Genomic DNA, 19,348 nt, shown 5'->3' with positions numbered 1-19,348 from the left:
TCAGCCAATAGAAACATGTCTGTGTATACTGTGTGATTGTATACTGTGTGTGTGTACTGTGTGGCCCCATAATCTCTGATTGCCTGGGGCCTCATAATCTCCTATTGCCCAGGGGACCCCATGAGTTGTCAGTCTGCCCCTGCCTGCAAGTATCTAAGGTCGGTTGTGGGCTCCTTTGAGCCTAGGCCAGAGACTCAGAATGTAGTGGAGTCAGACGTCTAGCTACTTGAGAATCTTATCAATGCTGTGTATTATAGTGACAAAGGAGTTGGCATAAGAAACTGCATCTTACAGTAGGGGACCTGCTATCCTACAAACCAAGACATGTCAGCAGTATTTCCCGGTGTCAAAGGGACAGAATTTCTACATGCAGCTCATTGGACAGAATAGTTTCCTTTTAGTTTCTTTTTGATGAGACAGGGTCACTTTAAGGTTCCATTAGTTCCATAGTAGTGCGACTTTGTAGTGCATCTTTGACGCAACTTTGGATGGGTGCCTTGGGTGACTTGACTAAGGATAATGGACAACTGTTGCACAACTGTCACATGTATAACATTCAGGTACGACTTTCATGTGCCTTTTGAGGGTTTAGAAGGAAAAAATCCTGGATGGCCACTAACTGCTGAAGGCATCTTTATTGAAAGATTAAAATCCAAAAACATATCTTGTGCATAGAAGACAGGGAAAAACAGATAACGCATTTCACGTCATGAATTGATGCTTAATCTTAGCCCTGCACTGCAGTCAATAGCACTCAAGTCGCATGAAAGTCAGACCAAAAGTAGTGCAGGAACCTTTTTTAAGTCACATATGTTTGAACAGTTGTCGTTGAAAAACATGGGGTGCGACTTGTCATGTGGCTTTAGTATTCACATGACAAGTGTGAATGGAGCCTAAACCCTGATATGCATGGGCTGAATATCAGCCGATTCAACAGAAACCGCCAACATTCGACCCATGTGTACAGCAGGCTGTCTGGCTTCTGTCAAACGGGCATGCTGGAAAAACAGCTGCCGACTGGTGTGGTCTGGCAGGGGGCAGTTCCCTTGTCAGAAAATATTAGCTCAACAGGCAGATCACTGTACTAACATCTCATAGTTAGTACAGGAAGCACCTCACATTTTTTTTCTTTTAACCCACTGGGCAAAACGGAAAAAAAACAAACAAAAAAAAAAAACTCATAATGTGTACCCCACATAAGGCCTCGAACACTGGACGTTTTAACGTGGCTGTTAGGGGCATCTAGCATTTTTTTTTCCTGCCCATAAATACCCCTGCATGTTAGCCTATGTGTCCATGCACACATAGGCATTTAGAGGAGTTTATAGGCAGGAGGAAAAAAAAAAAAAACACAGCCAGCTCGTTCAGGAGCGTTTTGGCAGAAAAAAACATTTTCCGTGTGTAAATAGATATAAATGCACGTTAACTCTAGGTGCATTTAATTTATTTCAGTGGCCAGAATAAATGAATATTCTGGCCAATGAAATTAATACCCAAGTGCCTGAAGTGCCAAAACGCATCTAAAACGCATTTAATAGCATCAAGCGTTTTTCCTATGAAAACATTGCTGTCAGGAGGAAAGGTGTCTAGGAGAGATGGTAAAACATCCTGTGTGCATGAGGCCTAAAGCTGATTTCCTTTATCATGTAGGCAAATGTCGATTACCCTCTGGTACCACAATCCGGTCCGTGAGTAAAACTATTTGTAATATCTGCTTTCTATTTCTTCAGCTCTCAACGTGGGGAAGTTTATGACAATCTAAAGCAACGTATCATGGAACTTTTCTGCCCATTGCAACCAATCAGATTTAGATGGATTTAGATGGACAGCAGGCAAGACACACAACCCAGTTTAGTTATGACAAACTTTAACCTTGTTATCTAGATGCATCATTTGGATGGAAAGAAACAAGGTCATGTCCTAATAAGGTTTGGGTCTGTAGCAGGAAAGAGGCAGCCACCCGCACAGAACCTGGAAGACCACAGTCCAGTATGTAGCTTGGGCTACTACAATGATTTGCAGCATTCCCAGCAGCCTTCTGAAGAATATGGATACTTAACATTGAGCCAAGCTGGACCAATGTAAAGCTGGCCATACACCATACAATTTTCTTATTCCATTTTCTATAGATTTACCTTCAACTATGTAGTAGAAGGGCCTACCTGATTGAATACAAATTGAAATTTAGGGCGACACAGTGGTGTCGCGGTTGGCACTCTCGCCTAGCAGTAAAAAGGGTCGCTGGTTCAAATCCAAATCCCAACCACAACACTACCTGCCTTAAGGTAGTACCTCCGGGTACTCCAGTTTCCTCCCACACTCCAAAGACATGCAGGTAGGTTAATTGGATCCTGTCTAAAATTGGCCTTAGTATATGAATGGGACCTTGGATTGTGGGCTCCTTGAGGGTAGGGACCGATGTGAGTGTGTGATATACAGGGATAGGGACAATTGTAGACACTCACTCAGGTTGCCGCGTACACACAAACGGAATTTTCGGCCAGCAAAAGACCAATGAGAGCTTTTCATTGGAAAATGCGACCGTATGTATGCTCCATAGGAATTTAGCTGGCCGAATTCCCACCAGCAAAAATTTGATAGCATGTTCTCAATTTTTCCAATGGAAAAACTTTCCGATGGAAATTCCGATCGTGTGTATGCAATTCCGACGTGCAAAAACTCATGCATGCTCAGATTCAACTACGAGATGGAAGCTGGGTATTTAACTTATTTTTTCTAGTCCCGTCGTACGTCACCGCATTCTTTGCGGTCAGAATTTGGTGTGACCGTGTGTATGCAAGACAGCTTGAGCGAAATCCCTCCAGAAATCTGTCAGGAAATCCATCAGAGATTTTTCTGACCAAAATTCCGACCGCATGTACGCGGCTTTAGTATGCAAAAGCTTGAAATACTTTACTAAAAATCAAGGGATTTGCAGAGAGGCAAGTTACGAATCTGAAAAGTCACAATTGTTTTGCAGTGCAGGTAGATTACTATCACATTGCAAGACTTCATTATACCGGTTCAGCTTGTTTGACCAAATTCCTTTAACCGTAACATTAGTTTAACCTTGCACATATGTAACGTTTGCTTCTTTGCATTCACTGGTTGATTAATGTACACTTTCCAGACAGTGCATATTTGTCACAATATATAATTTGGAATTGTCAGGCTGTATTTACAATCCCTCCCATGAGACAGTATAACCATACAGGTTAGGGTGAGAAGGGACTATAGAAATCAAAAAGCCTCCAACTCTATTCAGAGTCTAGCACAGTAAAGCTTTCTTAAAGAGGAAGTAAACCATTATGGTGCATAGAGCAAATATAGCCTAATATTATAGAGCCATTTATTCCAAACTGCATACAGCGGTTTCAGCCTACTTGACTATCATCAGTGCAGTGTATGAATATCATAGCTTTTGTATAGATAGATTTACTGCACAATAGTGTTTGTGTGGAAATACTGTACAATATCAAAGCAAATTTGCATTCATCTCCGCACACCCCAATCTATTCATCTATGTTTATTCTAATCAGAGATCTGTTTGTAATACTCCCCCCCCCTTCCCAGAAAGTGTCAGTTGTACCTTCAATAAACAAGATCTGTATAAACACATTCTGATCTCACAGTGTGTATACAGCTGTCAAACTAGGCTGTGCCCATTGCTTTGCTAACCCTGCTGTCTTCATAAATCCCACCCAATATAGCTATCATGTCACTCCTTTTTAGGTAGTCATTTGGGTTGAAATTTTAAGATGGTCAAGGCTTTAAAAAGAAACAAAAAAAACAGGCCAACTGTACCCAAGAATTCACCCACGTCTGTCGGTCTCTCTCATAAAGAGCTAATTATTGCAGTACTATAATAAAAATGGAGCAATAATGAAGCTACTGTGCCCATAACAGCCAACCAGATTTCCTCCTCCATGGACTAGGAAAAGAAAACCAAAAAGTCTGAGCTGTAAACAACTGCCCCATTTTTGTTCCTTTCTCCATATATTGGGCCCTCTGTGTTTATCAATACCACTTTACTCTATGTCCAACAAAATGTGTAAGGCTAGGTTCACATCTATACAGGTTGTGGTTAATGCATTTTTCCTGTGTGCTTTTGAACATGTGTTTTTGACATGTTTTTCAGTTTGTTTGTTTTTTTGGCTAAATAGGAAAGTATCATAGTTCTGTTCATGGAGTGTGATTGATGCCACTTTACATTTTCTGGCACTTAAAGCGGACCTTCAGTCAATTTTTCAACGTTCCATCTATCAAATCTTCTGCCCTTGTTGTTTTAACTTTGGTTAGTAAAACATTTTTTTTTTGCCAGTAAATACTTTATACAGCCCACTTCCTGTTTCTTCTCTGGTAAAAAGCCTAGGCCAGTGATGGCGAACCTTGGCACGCCAGATGTTTTAGAACTACATTTCCCATGATGCACATGCACTGTAATTTAGCATCATGGGAAATGTAGTTCCAAAACATCTGGAGTGCCAAGGTTCACCATCACTGGCCCAGGCCTATGACATCATGCACAGCTCTCTCTCTCTCTCTCTCTCTCTCTCTCTCTGTTTGCCAGGAAGGGAGGAGGGAAGGAGTCAGAGAACCAATGAGAGCTGCATGGCTGCAGAGCTGGGGGTGTGCCTCTGTGCATCTGTGTAAATCCAGGAAGTGAATAGGCAGCAGCTCCAGCTGCCCACAGTTAAAATGGCTGCAGCCAGACTAGTGGAGGGAGCATATTTGGCAAGTACAGAATCACAGTATATATAAAATAATATGCAAAGTGGTTGGAGGGATGCCCCAGAATGGCAAAGATGGTTTTATTACAAATTATGTGAGCAGACTGCAGTTCTTCTTTAAGTCACATCAAAGTAGTGCAGGAACCTTTGTGTGTCCAAAATTGAATGCTAGGGTTCAGGGTTAGGGATAGGGGTTAAGGGCTGAGGACTAGATTAACCACTTCCCGACCAGCGCACGACGATGTACGTCGACAGAATGGCACGGGCAGGCATATTGGCGTACAGGTACGTCCAATATTCAATGCCATCCCCACGATCGTCTCACGGAGCGGCCGAATGGAGGAAATGCTGTGTAAACAACATTTCTCCATTCTGCCTAGCAACTAGTGATGCTGATCTCTGCTCCATGTGATTGGAGCAGAGATCAGTGTTCACTAAATGAAAGCCCAACCCCCCCACAGTTAGTAACACACCCCTAGGAACACTTAACCCCTACACTGCCACCCACTGGTTAACCCTTTCACTGCCAGTGTCATTTACACAGGAATCACTGCATTTATATAGCAGTGATTACTGTATAAATGACAATGGTCCCACAAATGTGTCAAATGTGTCAAAAATGTCCGATGGGTCCCCCACAATGTCGCAGTCACAATAAAAATCGCTGATCGCCGCCATTACTAGTAAAAAAAAAAATAATAAAAAATTATTAATAAAAATGCTATAAAACTATCCCTATTTTGTAAACGCTATAACTTTTGCGGAAACCAATCAATAATCGCTTATTGCAATTTTTTTTACCAAAAATATGTAGAAGAATACGTATCGGCCTAAACTGAGGGAAAAAAATGTTTTTTTTTATATATTTTTGGGAGATATTTATTATAACAAAAAGTAAAAAATAATGCGTTTTTTTCAAAATTGTCGCTCTATTTTTCTTTATAGCGCATAAAATAAAAACCGCAGGGGTGATCAAATACCACCAAAAGAAAGCTCTATTTGTGGGAAAAAAAGGACGTCAATTTTGTTTGGGAGCCACGTCGCACGACCGCGCAATTGTCAGTTAAAGCGACGCAGTGCCGAATTGCAAAAAGTGTTCTGGTCTTTGACCAGCAAAATGGTCCGGTCTGCAAGTGGTTAAGGGCTAGGGTTAGGGTTAAGAGCTAGGTTTAGCAGTAACTATTAAGCCTTGTACACACGGTCGGAGAATCCGTCGGAATGAGTCTTATCGGACAGTGTCGTCAGATAATCCGACTGTGTGTGGTATGCATCGGACTGATTCCGTCCGAATCTCCGTCCGACCCAATTTTCCAACATGTTGGAAATATTTCCCGACCAACTGGGCCTGACGGACCTAATCTGATCATGTGTAGAGCATTTTCATCGGACCAAGTGCCACGCATGCTCAGATCAAATTCCTACATCAAAGCTATTGGCTACTAGCCTGAACGTAGTCCCATCGTAACGAAATTACGTCATCACGTTCTGAAAGATCGGATTTTTCGCCAACTTGGCCCGACCGTGTGTATGCAACAGTTTCAGACACAATCCGTCGGACTAAATCCGACGGGCAAAATCCGACGGATTTGGTTGGCAGAATCTCCGACCGTGTGTACAGGGGCTTAGGGTTAGGGTTAGCGTTCTAACCCTAAACAATTACCACTAACCCAAACCCTAACTCTAAGAAAATGAGAAGAAACCGGTCGCATACCGCAGTTGTAATCCAATAAAATGTCCTTTATTTTTCAAACATGGGACAATACCAAAGGATAAGTTAAAGTTTCACACATTAGAGTGCTTAATCATAACCATAAGGGAGTCAAGAGCAATGTCATATATACCTAGGTGTACACTTATCAGCCATAACATTATGACCATCAGGTAAAGGGACGATCTTGTTACATTGGCACCTGAAAATTGGTAGATATTTTAGGCAGCAAGTGAACATGTTGTCCATGAAGTTGATGTAATGAAAGCAGAAAAAAAATGGACATTGCAGTTTGTGGTGTATGGGACTGTGAAGCCCATGGTGACCCATGTCCACAGCCAAAAGTTTCTCCAATGGTCACATGAACATTAGAACTGGACTACGGAGCAATGGAAGAAGGTGGCCTGGTCTGATTAACCACATTTTCTTTTATATCATGTGGATGGCCGGGTGCGTGTGCGTCACTTACCAATGGACAGTCCCGTGTGAAAGGGGCTTCTCTCTAACATTTAACACTATCCCTAGCCTTTAACCCTAAGGCCGCGTACACACGGGCGGATTGTCTGCCCAACTAAGTTCGTCAGACAATCCGACAGACAGCCCGTTCAAAATTTGAATGAACGGACTTGACCACACACGATGAGCAGACAGTCCGCTGAAAGCGTGCGTGATGACGTGTACAGCACGTATGACGGGACTAGAAAAACGACGTCCTATACACTGCAATGCAACCTTCGGCCGTGTAAATCCTTTCTGAGCATGCGCCATACTTAGTCCGTCCAACTTGCCTACACACGAGTGGACTGTCCGCTGAAACCAAGTTTGCACGGACAAAACCAAGTTTGAACGGACAAAATTACGGAAATTCCGTAAGACTTTGTTCGTCAGACAGTCCGCTGAAAAAGTCAGCTGAAGCCCACACACGAGCGGATTGTCCGCTGAAACACTGTTCAGCGGACTAAGTTGGACAGACAATCCGCCCGTGTGTACGTGGCCTAAGACTTAACTCTAGCCTCTGTTCCCCTGTCGCTGCTTGTTTCAGAGAAATGTGCTGAGCCAGGCCTCACACATGACGTCATACCGCACACCAGGTCGCATGGCATATGCTTGCTGTGTTTAATGCCATTTGTACCCATACATCTTGTAAGTGCATTTTTATGGTTTTAATAAATTGGCTGTCTAAAATACTACAGTATGTTGGATCCCTTTGGATTTGAATCCCTTCTATTGAGTGAGCTGATTCAGGAGCAAAAAGTTATCTCCGGCAGCAAGGCTTCCCTGATCTCTGTGTGAGATCTAATGTTCTTGTAAGGAGCTTAATAATGCTTTGTGGTGGAGTGGCTTTTGTGGCACAATTCTTTCCTCGGTGGCATTATTCACTCAAGAATCTTGCACAGAAGCTGAAAAGAGTGGTGGATTGTATATCTTCAATTTATTTGGCCTTTTTTTTTTTAATCTATCTATATAGTCTTCATTTATTTTTGTTATATGTAAAATCTATTTAATTATATTTATTAAAGAGTAACTACACACACTACAGAAAAAAAAACACTCCCCCTCTGGGTGATCTATGTACATTACAAGGATTTTGATGAACTTTGTTGCAGATTCCTACCTTTCGTTATTCTGAAGAAATATATTTGTCTGTGCCCATGTGCGGAAGTGAGTCTAAGAGCCGGTTCACACAAGGGGGATTCAGATCCGACTTCAGGTCGCCCCTAGTCGCCTTAAGTCGCGCTACATGTAAAAATCAATGTAAGTGAATGAGAGCTGTCTTAATGCACACTACTGAAGTCGCTCAGGATTCAGAAAAGGTTCCTGTACTACTTCAATCCGACTTGTAGGCGACTGGTACCCATTGATTTCAATGGAGGTCGCCTCCAAGTCGGATCTCCATCTATACGGAGGCGACTCTCTCAGAATTATCAGCTCTCAAGAGGGAACTCCACGCCAAATTTATTTAAAAAAATTGGGGTGGGTTCCCCATCCGAGAGCATACCAGGCCCTTAGGTCTGGTATGGATTTTAAGGGGAACCCCCTACGCCGAAAAAATGGCATGGGGGTCCCCCCAGATCCATACCAGACCCTTATCCGAACACGCTACCCGGCCGGCCAGGAAAGGGGGTGGGGACGAGCGAGCGCCCCCCCCCCCCCCTCCTGAGCCATACCAGGCCACGTGCCCTCAACATGGGGGGTGCCTCGAGGAAGGGGGGGCCGTGCGGCGAGAAGACCCCCGAAGACAGAAGAAGACCCCCGGAGCTGTGCAATAAACTATTTTAACCCTTGTGTGTTGTGTTTTTTTATTACATTTTTTTTTTCACAGGTGAATGAGTAGGGGTACATATGTACCCCATACTCATTCACATAGAGTGGGGGGCTCACGGATTCCGATAAGCCCCCCGCCCGCAGACCCCGACAACCAACGGCCAGGGTTGTCGGAAAGAGGCCCTTGTACTCATCAACATGGGGACAAGGTGCTTTGGGGTGGGGGGGGGCGCACGGCCCCCCTTCCCCGAGGCACCCCCCATGTTGAGGGCACGCGGCCTGGTACGGCTCAGGAGGTGGGGGCCGCTCGCTCGTCCCCACCCCCTTTCCTGGCCGGCCGGGTAGCGTGCTCGGATAAGGGTCTGGTATGGATCTGGGGGAACCCCCACGCCATTTTTTAGGCGTAGGTGGTTCCCATTAAAATCCATACCGGACCTAAGGGCCTGGTATGCTCTCGGAGGGGGAACCCATGCCGTTTTTTTTTTTTTATTTGGCATGGAGTTCCCCCTTGAGAGCTCATTCTCTGATTGGCCACAGCAAAAGTTGCCTGGCCTGGGGCGACTTAAAGTCGTGTTGTAAGTCGCCCCAAGTCGTGTCCAAGTTGCCTCCAAAAGTCATGTTGAAAGTCGTGTTGCCCCTGTGTGAACCGAGTGGTTTCATAATTATCAACCAGCTGCTGCACCTGCAAAGCTCCAATGAGGAAAATTGCAGGATCTGTATCCCTTTAGACGCAATTTCCTATTGTTGCAGGTGATGCCTGAAATCTGACTTGTATCTTAGGCAGACTTCTGGGAAAATAAGTGAGCAACTCAGAGGCAGGAAATTATGTGTCTGGGGGGCATTCTGTACACATTCTGTGAAACAGATTTTCACAGAAAATTACAGCGGCTGCAGATTGAAAAGCAAAGGTAATTTTTAATAGAATTCAAATACAATATGACTTGTATAGCCATTGTATATGCTATATTGTTTTTTTTTTTAATTTCTTTTCTTTTTTTTTTTTTCCATGAAACTGGCATTACCCTTTATGCACAGTATTGGAAAAGCACTTTTATGAATTATTTATATTTATTTATTGTGTCTATTATCACTTATCTAAATGGACAGTGCACTTTATTATGTTTTTAGTTTCATCACAGCTGACAGCCAGATAGGTAGAAGGTTGCTGCAGTCCTCCTATTTAATTGAATTTATTCTACTTCACTTAATAGCATGCGATCAATATGGTTTTAAATACGTTCCTATTCGTAAAAAAAAAAAAAAAAAATCATCAAAAACGAAACACTTGCATTTGTGGTGCAGGTCCATTGCGGTCTGTTACACGCAAAATGCTATCTGCTGAGGGAAAAAAGTCCTAGACCCTTTCCAAAAAACATACTGGCTCAAAACGCACAGATGTGAACTAGATCCATAGGAAACCATGTTAAATGGACTGTAATTAGTTACTAAAAAATGCATTGGTGTGAACCCAGGGTAAGTCTGCATCTGTTGGTTTGGGTGTTCATACTGGTGTATTAGAAGGAATGGGATAGTCCCCACAAAAAATAGTAATATAAAGGAGTTCAGTGACCATTCTGAAAAATGTATTTGGTCTGTAGACTACATATGGGTACTGGTTGTGTGGTCACCGATCTCAGTGAATTTGATATTTCTTAGAATTTCAAGGAGAAGGTAAGGCAGGGGGTAACTGATCCCTTACATCAACGACAAATGCTGTACAGGTGGGCATGAGTGAGGCAAGACAAGGCACATATATAAACTTCCTGGATCCTGAGGAGGACAACCTGTGTTCATAAAGAACACCTGCCACTCCCATTAATGTATCACACAGTGTATAAAAAGCAAGTTATAATAGTTGAGATCTCCCAGGGCCATTTTTTTAATTAACTCTCCTAACACTGAAATGGACCTACAAAGGTCAATGCTGGGCCAGACCAAAACGGAGGCAGGGGAGGCACCTGTCTTGGATGAAGTGAAGGAGTTCTCCTACCTCAGTATTGGCTCATCTTCTGCAATGTGCAGGACTGAGCTGTCAAACCAAGTTCAAACGTTAATGCCCTGTACACATGGTCGGACTTTCCAATGACAAAATCCGTCTGATTTTTTTCTGACGGATTTTGGCCGAAACTTGTCTAGCATACACACGGTCGCACAAAGTTGTTGGAAAAGCTGATCATTCTGAACGCGGTGACGTAGAACACGTACGACGGGACTATAAAAACGGGCCAGTAGCCAATAGCTTTCATCACGTAATTTATTCTGAGCATGCGTGGCACTTTGTCCGTCCGAATTGTCTACACATGATCAGAATTTAAACGATCGGATTTTGTTGTCGGAAAATTTTAGCTCCTGCTCTCAAACTTTGAGTGTCGGAAATTCTGATGGAAAAAGTCCGATTGGAGCCCACACATGATCGGATTTTCCGACAACACAATCCGATCGCACATTTTCAGTCGGAAAGTCCAACCGTGTGTACAGGGCATTACTCTGCGAGAGCTGCCCTCTTGCCATAATGGATGTAATGGCTGCAGTGGCGGCTGGTGGTATATTTTTTTTTTTGGGGGGGGGGGGGGTGGCGGCAAACAATCCTGATTGGAATTCATGCATCCAGTGCCCCGCATGCAGATTAGGAGGCCAGACTCAAGGATCAGGGGGGGTGGCGCCCCTGAGACTTGCATTACGGGTCGCCACTGATTAGCTGCCTGCCATGTATCAGACATTTTGAAAATTGCTCCTGATACACAGACCGCAGTGCATGTGCTAAAGTGACAGCAAACTTCCTCCAATGGCACTGGGAGAATGGCTGCCTCAGTACAATCTGCATTACTGGGCTGGCAATGCAATAGACCAGCCCGGCTATTCATTCATTTATGAACAAAGGATACAGTTGACGTTTTCAGGCTCCACTCAATTCAGTGCAAGTCGCAATTTCAGCTGCAACTCGCACAGAATTGCATGGCAATGGAAAAGAACATTGTTTTCAATAGTGCCTGTTAAAATCAAGGTAACTCAGTATGGTGTGATTTTGGAAAACGTTCCCGTACTACTTTGGTGCAATTTCAGCACAATTTTGGCCCCACAGAATATGCAAACTATTTCAAAGTAGCATCCAAGTTGCACAACAAAGTCACAATGAAAGTCAGATCAAAATCAGTATGCAGCAGTGTGAACCTAGTTTCAATCATAAATGACTATTTTGGGTAGGAAGGGGTAGAGGCACGCTTTAGCATCCTCCCCTTGGCGGTCAGAGGACCTTGTCGTGGCTCAATTTCAATGGTATAGGCAGAAAAAACACAAAGTACTGCTGTCTCTGCAGTGAGATTCCCTCAAATGTTGTAGGCTATTTGAAGATAAAACAACATTGGTATTCACACAAAAATGATGTTTATGCAAACAACAAACATACCTTGAGGCTCCCTGTTCACACCTGGGCATTTGCGATTGTGGGCATGATTTTGCCCGCAATCCCAAAACGCTCTGCAAAACTGACAATTCACACCACGCTTGTTCATGTGCCATTCATTTTTCAATGGCACCTAAAAACGTGGGTGCAGTTCTGCCAAGATTGTTATGTGATAAAATCACGCTGCAATCGTGGAAAATTGCATCCTACAACGCTTACCGCCCAAAAGAAGCTCCTGCTCCTTTTTGAGTCACAAGCTTTGTGGGATGCGGTTTGCCGAGCAATAATCTCGGCAGAACCACACACGTGTTTAGGTGAAAATTAACTGAACAAGCGTGGCGCAGTTTTCAGTTTTGCAGGGCGTTTTGGGATTGCAGGCAGAATTGCAGCGATTTTGCCCGCAAACGCCCAGGTGTGAACAGGCCTTATGCACAGTGAGCATTAAAAATGCTGCTTACAAAAAGGTGTTTGGCATTTTTTTTCAGCCTGTAGGAGCAACTACCATATTTATTGGCATAGAACACGCATAGGTGTATAACACGCACATTCATTTTAAGAGGGAAGTTTCAGGAATTTTTTTTAAATAAGGCAGCTAAAATTGAGGTATTGGCGTATAACACACACACGCTATTTGCACCAGATTTTCATGGTGAAAAAGTGAGTGTTATACGCCAATAAATACAGTATATGTCAGCCTATGTGTCCATGCACATTTGGGCATTTACAGGCATATTTATAGAGGAGCGTAAATCACAAGTGTGTTTTTCAGAGAAGCTTTTGGGCAGAAAAAGTGCTCGACACGCCTAAATGCGGTGTTTCAAGCGTTTTTAAGTGTACATTTGTCACAGTGTTTTGGGGGGGACTGCTTGTAAACCTACCTAAACGCATATACAATGTGATCCATGGGAGCATTTTTTATGCTGCCTAGTTTGTGGATGGACCACTTAAAAAAAATAAAAAATAAATACAGGATATAAAAAGAGAAGATTCCATATTTGTCATTCTCATCTTGAGTGCAATATTGAACATATTTATTCTTGTTAATTGCTCTATGTCTCTGTTGGAAACATTCCAAAAGGCTCTTATCTACTTCAGCTGGTACCAGGGACTGAAATGACTCTGGGAAATCCACAGTAAACAAAGTGTGGACACTTAGAAAATGACCTTACAATGAAACAGCTGTCTTATGTGCTCGGGATCCAATGCAGCTAATGAGGTTTTTGGCTATTTCCTTGTAAACGGTTAGGCAAAATGATTGGGAGTACTAAGAAAGAACTTCTTGAGATATATTATTATTATACAGGTTTTATATAGCGCCAACAGTTTGCGCAGCGCTTTACAACATGAGGGCAGACATTACAGTTACATTACAATTTGGTACAAGAGGAATCAGAGGGCCCTGCTCGTTAGAGCTTACAATCTAAAAATATGTTATAATACTTTTTTTAATAATAATAAATGTTATACTGTATATCTAACTGAACCCTTCATGTCTCAAAATATACAAAGGGTTTTATGTTTATATGTCACATAACTTTTCCCCAGATAATAAGAATTCCTACTAATTCCAGGCATCTAAAAACACAAAATTTAGATACATGTGTTGGAACTGTGTTATCTACCAAAAGATTTGTATTCTGTTCAGATCGCCTTGTGATGCAGACATCCCAGACAGACCTCAGGGGCCTCACTTTTATTCACTGCAGTTGAACAATACAGCTTGATTAATCATTCTATGTTAACCTGTTGATTGTACAATAAAGGTGCATCTCCACTGTAGGCTGTATGTAAGGTGGGGTCCTTAGCTTTTTTTCCCACATGGTCAACACACGCAGCTGCCTTTACATACAGGGTTAGAGGGCCTCACTCTGATGTTCAGCCCAAATCCACATACTGTATGAGCATGGATGTCCATCCCTTAGATCTCATCTACATCCTCCTGGTCACCATACAAAATTAAAACATTCACTCCTGGAGTACTCAAACACAGGCCTATGTTTTACACAAGGTCCAGATAGAAGCTCCAGAAATCCAACCGACCACCTGATGCATGGTACATGAGGAGGCTCTCTCAGCGTCAGGTGGGGGACTCTTTTTCTCTATCACCCACTCCAGACCAGGTAAAGCTCTGAGTACAGTTGCATAGAGGCCTTCTTGTTGCAAAGCAACTCCTTTACTTGGTAGCAAGTTAATACAGTGTATTACAACTGCAATATCTTTTCCAGATCATGGCAAAGTAGACCACATCAGCCTCTTAAATAAGGACAATGTTCTTTTTAGACCCTCCCCTGAAGAGGAGAGCACCCTGGGAACCCCTCCACTCTTCCCTCTGAACCCATGTTCCTCCCTCCTTATAAGTGGCACCCCACGTGACCACTTCTTAAAGGAGAAGTAACCCTTAAAAGGGGAACTCTACCGGTCTTCATACTGAAAGTACTGTGCACTTTGGTAGAACCCGATTGGTGCCATCTTACTCTGTTGTGGCAGGGACTGCAAGAATCGATTATAAAAAGACAGAATTGCTGTAGGCACAAATCCACTACCATTCAGTCTGGGCAGAATGCCCACCCTCTGCTGCCACCAGAGGAAGAACGGAAAGTTGCCAAGATCTTACCAGACCATATATTATATATATATATATATATATATATATATATATATATATATATATATATATATATATATATATATATATATATATATATATATATATATACACACACACACACACACACACACACACACACACACATATACACAAGATCTATATATATATATATATATATATATATATATATATATATATATATATATATATATATATATATATATAGCAATTGTACACTAATACTAACATTTGTACAGGAGTATCATATTAAAATATAACAAAGTATAATTGAGTTCAGTGGTAAAGTATTTTACTAGTAAAACCAACATAATGGCTTTGTGATCAGCCAATCATTACCAGACTGGCTATATAGGTTTTTTTGTGCTAATGATTTTTAGATGTACTGCACATATAAAAGCGTAATCTATACACAGTATATCTCATTACAGTAAAACCTTGGATTGCGAGCATAATTTGTTCCAGAAATAGGCTTGTAATCCAAAGCACTTGTATATAAAAGCTGGTTTCCCCATAAGAAATAATGTAAACTTTAATGATTCGTTCCACAACCATTTATTCATAAATACTTCAGTTTATAGTCCATATAAAAAGATTATAGCAATGTGATAGGTTGTATAACCATAAAATGTCCATCCAAAAATGGAAGCCTCCACAAGGGGATTAGAAGCAAAATCCAGCAGGAGCTACAGAGTATAAAAGAGAAGAGAGGCGCCTCTAAGTGTAGCAATTTGGTTACATTTAATGAAGGTAAAACATTTAGCAAGTCACATGGTTGATGATTAAAACAGGCACATCTAAGTATGCAGGCATCCGGGTTAAAGCTGTCCACATAGACCATCCTCTGCACTGCCGACTCTCACCGTTGTCAGTCTGCAATCGTGACCGGAAAGACTATCCTGCAGTAGAGCGATATGAAAGGGAGGCTTGAAGTGCTTATGGAGTGCAGGGTGGAAGGGATAACATCAAAGGTGGTGTGGAGGACAGTCTATGTGGACAGCTTTACCCCAGATGGTTGCATACTTAGATGTGCCTTTTTTAATCATCAACCATGTGACTTGCTATATTGTACCTTTATTAAATGTAACCATATTTCAAAAATTTAGAGGCACCTCTATTCTGTTTTAAACTCAGTTGTGACTTGACGCCATTTGTACTTGTTCAAGTTAAAATGTATTTAAAAAGGTTGCTTGTCTTGCAAAAAGCTCTCAAACCAAGTTGCTCTTATGCCCCGTACACACGATCGGAAATTCCGCCAGCAAAAGCCTGATATGAGCTTTTGGTCTGTGTGTATGCTCCATCGGACTTTTGCTGGCTGAATTCCCGCCAGCAAAAGATTGAGAGCAGGTTCTCAATTTTTCAGTCGGAAAAAGTTCCAATCGGAAATTTTACGATCATCTGTACCAATTCCGACACGCAAAATTCTTACGCATGCTCTGAAGTATTGAACTTCATTTCCTAAGCTCGTCGTAGTGTTGCACATCACCGCGTTCTTGACGGTCGAAAGTTCCGAGAACTTTTGTGTGACCGTGTGTATGCAAGACAAGCTTGGGCAGAATTCCATCGGAAAAACCTTCCAAGTATTTTTTGACGGAAAATCCGCTCTTGTGTATGGGGCATAAGACCCCTTTCACACTGTGCCGCCTAGCACCACTTTACTGTCATTTTAGCGGCGCTATTTGGCCAAAAAGGGGTTAGATCCACCCGCAAAATGCCACTGGAGCTGCGTTTTGCTGTCGGTATCACAGCGCTGCCCCATTGATTTCAATGGGGAGCAGCAATGGAGGAGCGGTGGAGGAGTGGCGAGTTCACCGCTCCAAAGAAGCTGCTGGCAGGACTTTTTCTGACACCCTGCCAGCGCACTGCTCCAGTGTGAAAGCCCTCGGGCTTAAAAGCCTTGTTTCTGTGCATAATTTGCAATTCCATATGCACATGGGGCAGCCATATTTTCTTATTACACATGCAGGATCTGCTTTCTTCATTGCAATGATCCCCTGTTCCCAATCACAGTCCATGTCAAGTCTATGAGTCAGCCAAATGCCCTCTCTAGGTGGCTGGCATCTTATCTGATTACTGAAAATACAGTATATTTTATCATAAAGAATAAATATTTGATATGAATGGTGGTACTTTGCCAGGAACCACACCATCCTAATGAATCCTACTCCCCTCTGAAATCTGCTTTACATATACATGGCCTGGACTTTAAAGCCCCCTCCTGGGTAGAGGGGCACCAAAAGGGATCAGCTAGAAAACACTACTCAATGGGCACTGTGTCATCTGGAGGTTTGTAATGAGATTAATGGGAATTGAAGGTAATCGTGTTATGTATAATGTGCAGACTACAAAACCTCAGGGTTATATACATTCACTGGCCACTTTATTCATTAATTATGGCAGCAACTACAAGCATTTAGGCATCTAGATGTGGTGAAGATGACTTGGGGAAGAAATGGTATTTAAGTGACTTTGAATGTGACAGATGGGCTGGTCTGAGTATTTTAAAAACTGCTGATCTACTGGAATGTTCACACACAACCATCTCTAAGGTTTACAAAGAATGGTCTGAAAAAGAGAAAATATTGAGTGAGCGGCAGTTGTTTGGATAAAAATGCCTTGTTGATGTCAGAGGAGAATGGGCAGTCTGATTTGAGATGATAGAAATAGCTCAAATAACCACTCGTTACAACCATGCTATGCAGAATATCATCTCTGAACACACAACGCATTGAATCTTGAAGCAGATGGGCTACAGCAGCAGAAGACCACATTGGGTGCCACTCCGGTCAGCTAAGAACAAGAAACTGGGGCTACAATTTGCACAGGCTCACCAAAATTGGATAATAGAAACCTGGAAAAATGTTGCCTGGTCTGACGAGTCTCGATTTCAGCAGCAACATTCAGATGGTAGGGTCTGACATTGCTGTAAACCACATGAAAGCATGGATCCATCCTGCCTTGTATCAAGGCAGGTGGTGTAATGGTGTGGAGGATATTTTCTTGGCACACTTTGGACCCCTTAGTGCCAATTAAGCATTGTTTAAACGTCATGGCCTGAGTATTGTTGATGACCATGTCCATGCCTTTATGACTACAGTGTACCCATCTTCTGATGGCTCCTTCCAGCAGGATAATGCACCATGTCACAAAGCTCAAATCATCTCACCACTGGTTTCTTGAACATGACAATGTGGTCCAATGGCCTCCACGGTCACCAGATCCCAATCCCATAGCGCACCTTTCCGATGATGTGGAACTGGAGATTTGTATTATGGATGTGCAGCCAACAAATCTGCAGCAACTACATGATGTTATGTCAATATGGACAAAAATCTCAGAGGAATGTTTCCACAAATAATTAAGGCAAAAGGGGGTCCAACCCGGTACTAGCAAGGTGTACCTAATAAAGCGGCAAGTGAGTTTAAGTGTATAGACATGTTACTTTCTATTATTTTACTATTTCCTCTTTATACCATTAATTCCATGTGCTAACATTGGCTGTGGTGAACAAACCAAGTTGTCTGTATAAATCAAATTGTACATATATGTTATTATGACATTTCTATCCTGTTCCAGTAAGGAAAGAGGAATGCACAGCAACACAAAAACAGTGTACTGTATATGTGTGCATTGATTTTATTATAACCTCCTAACATTCCTGATGCAATACTTGGCAGGAATGTCTAATGGCCAGATCACTGTATTCCAACCTGGACACTCATACACTCTGTGTGTGGCCGGCGTAATATTTTTACTAAGACTTCCAAAAATACTTGATCAACTATGTACTGAACAATGATCTTCAAAAAAAATCTGTTAACCTCCCTATTTTCCAAAACGACAGAAAAGAATAAATAAAAAAATAAATAAATAAAAAAACGCAAGACACATAACAATTCAGCTATATTGAAAAAGGTTAGAATATTGTAATCTTTTAGTAACTACCTGCTAAATGTTAATGCATTCTTGCTAATCCTACATTTTCCCAGTCCCCTTCTGAGCCTCTTCACAGTAAAAAAAAGATCAAAGGAGCACGTTAGGAATTTTTTTTTTTTCCATGCCATCCTTCACTAATGGAATCATCACATCAGCCGTTTATATTTTTCCTGCATGCTTATGGGAGTTTAGCCTGCATTCACACCTGAGTAGAGCACAAGCAAAGCATATTCCTTTTTTTTCCAAGCAGTTTACAAGCTTTGTGCAAGTGTCCGGCGTGGTGCTCTGAAGATCTGGCACAGTATGTCAGACCTTCAGAGTGCATGCACCACCAACGCTAAATCTAGTGTGAATATCTCCTAAACCTGCACCTTATTATAGGCTTACCGGTAAGTAAAAAAAAAAAAAAAAAATCAGAAAGTGGACCTTACTACCGCTTTAAAGTGGTTGTAAACTCTTTGGCCGCGTACACACGGGCGGACTGTTCGCCCAACTTTGTCCGCTGAACAGTGTTTGGGCGGACAGTCCGCTCGTGTGTGGGCTTTCAGCGGACAGTTTCAGCGGACAGTTTGACGGACAAGGTTTTTCGGAATTTCCGAAAAACTGTCCGGTTTCAGCGAACAGTCCGCTCGTGTGTAGGCTTGTTCGTCAAACAAAGTTGCGCGCATGCTCAGAAAGGA

General features: G+C 42.3%; 1 protein-coding gene across 1 annotated transcript in view; it reads right to left on the bottom strand.

The window, feature by feature from the left end:
* Window positions 1-19,348, bottom strand: part of ARHGEF26 (Rho guanine nucleotide exchange factor 26) — a 219,390-nt gene that overhangs the window by 138,646 nt on the left and 61,396 nt on the right. The window lies entirely within an intron of this gene.

The sequence above is a fragment of the Lithobates pipiens genome, unplaced genomic scaffold (genome assembly GCF_037356315.1).
Source record: "Lithobates pipiens isolate NorthernLeopardFrog02 unplaced genomic scaffold, aLitPip1_a1.2 Scaffold_18, whole genome shotgun sequence".
Classification (NCBI taxonomy): Eukaryota; Metazoa; Chordata; class Amphibia; order Anura; family Ranidae; genus Lithobates; species Lithobates pipiens.
The sequence above is the reverse complement of the archived record's forward strand: the minus strand, read 5'-3'. Positions and strand labels throughout refer to the sequence as shown.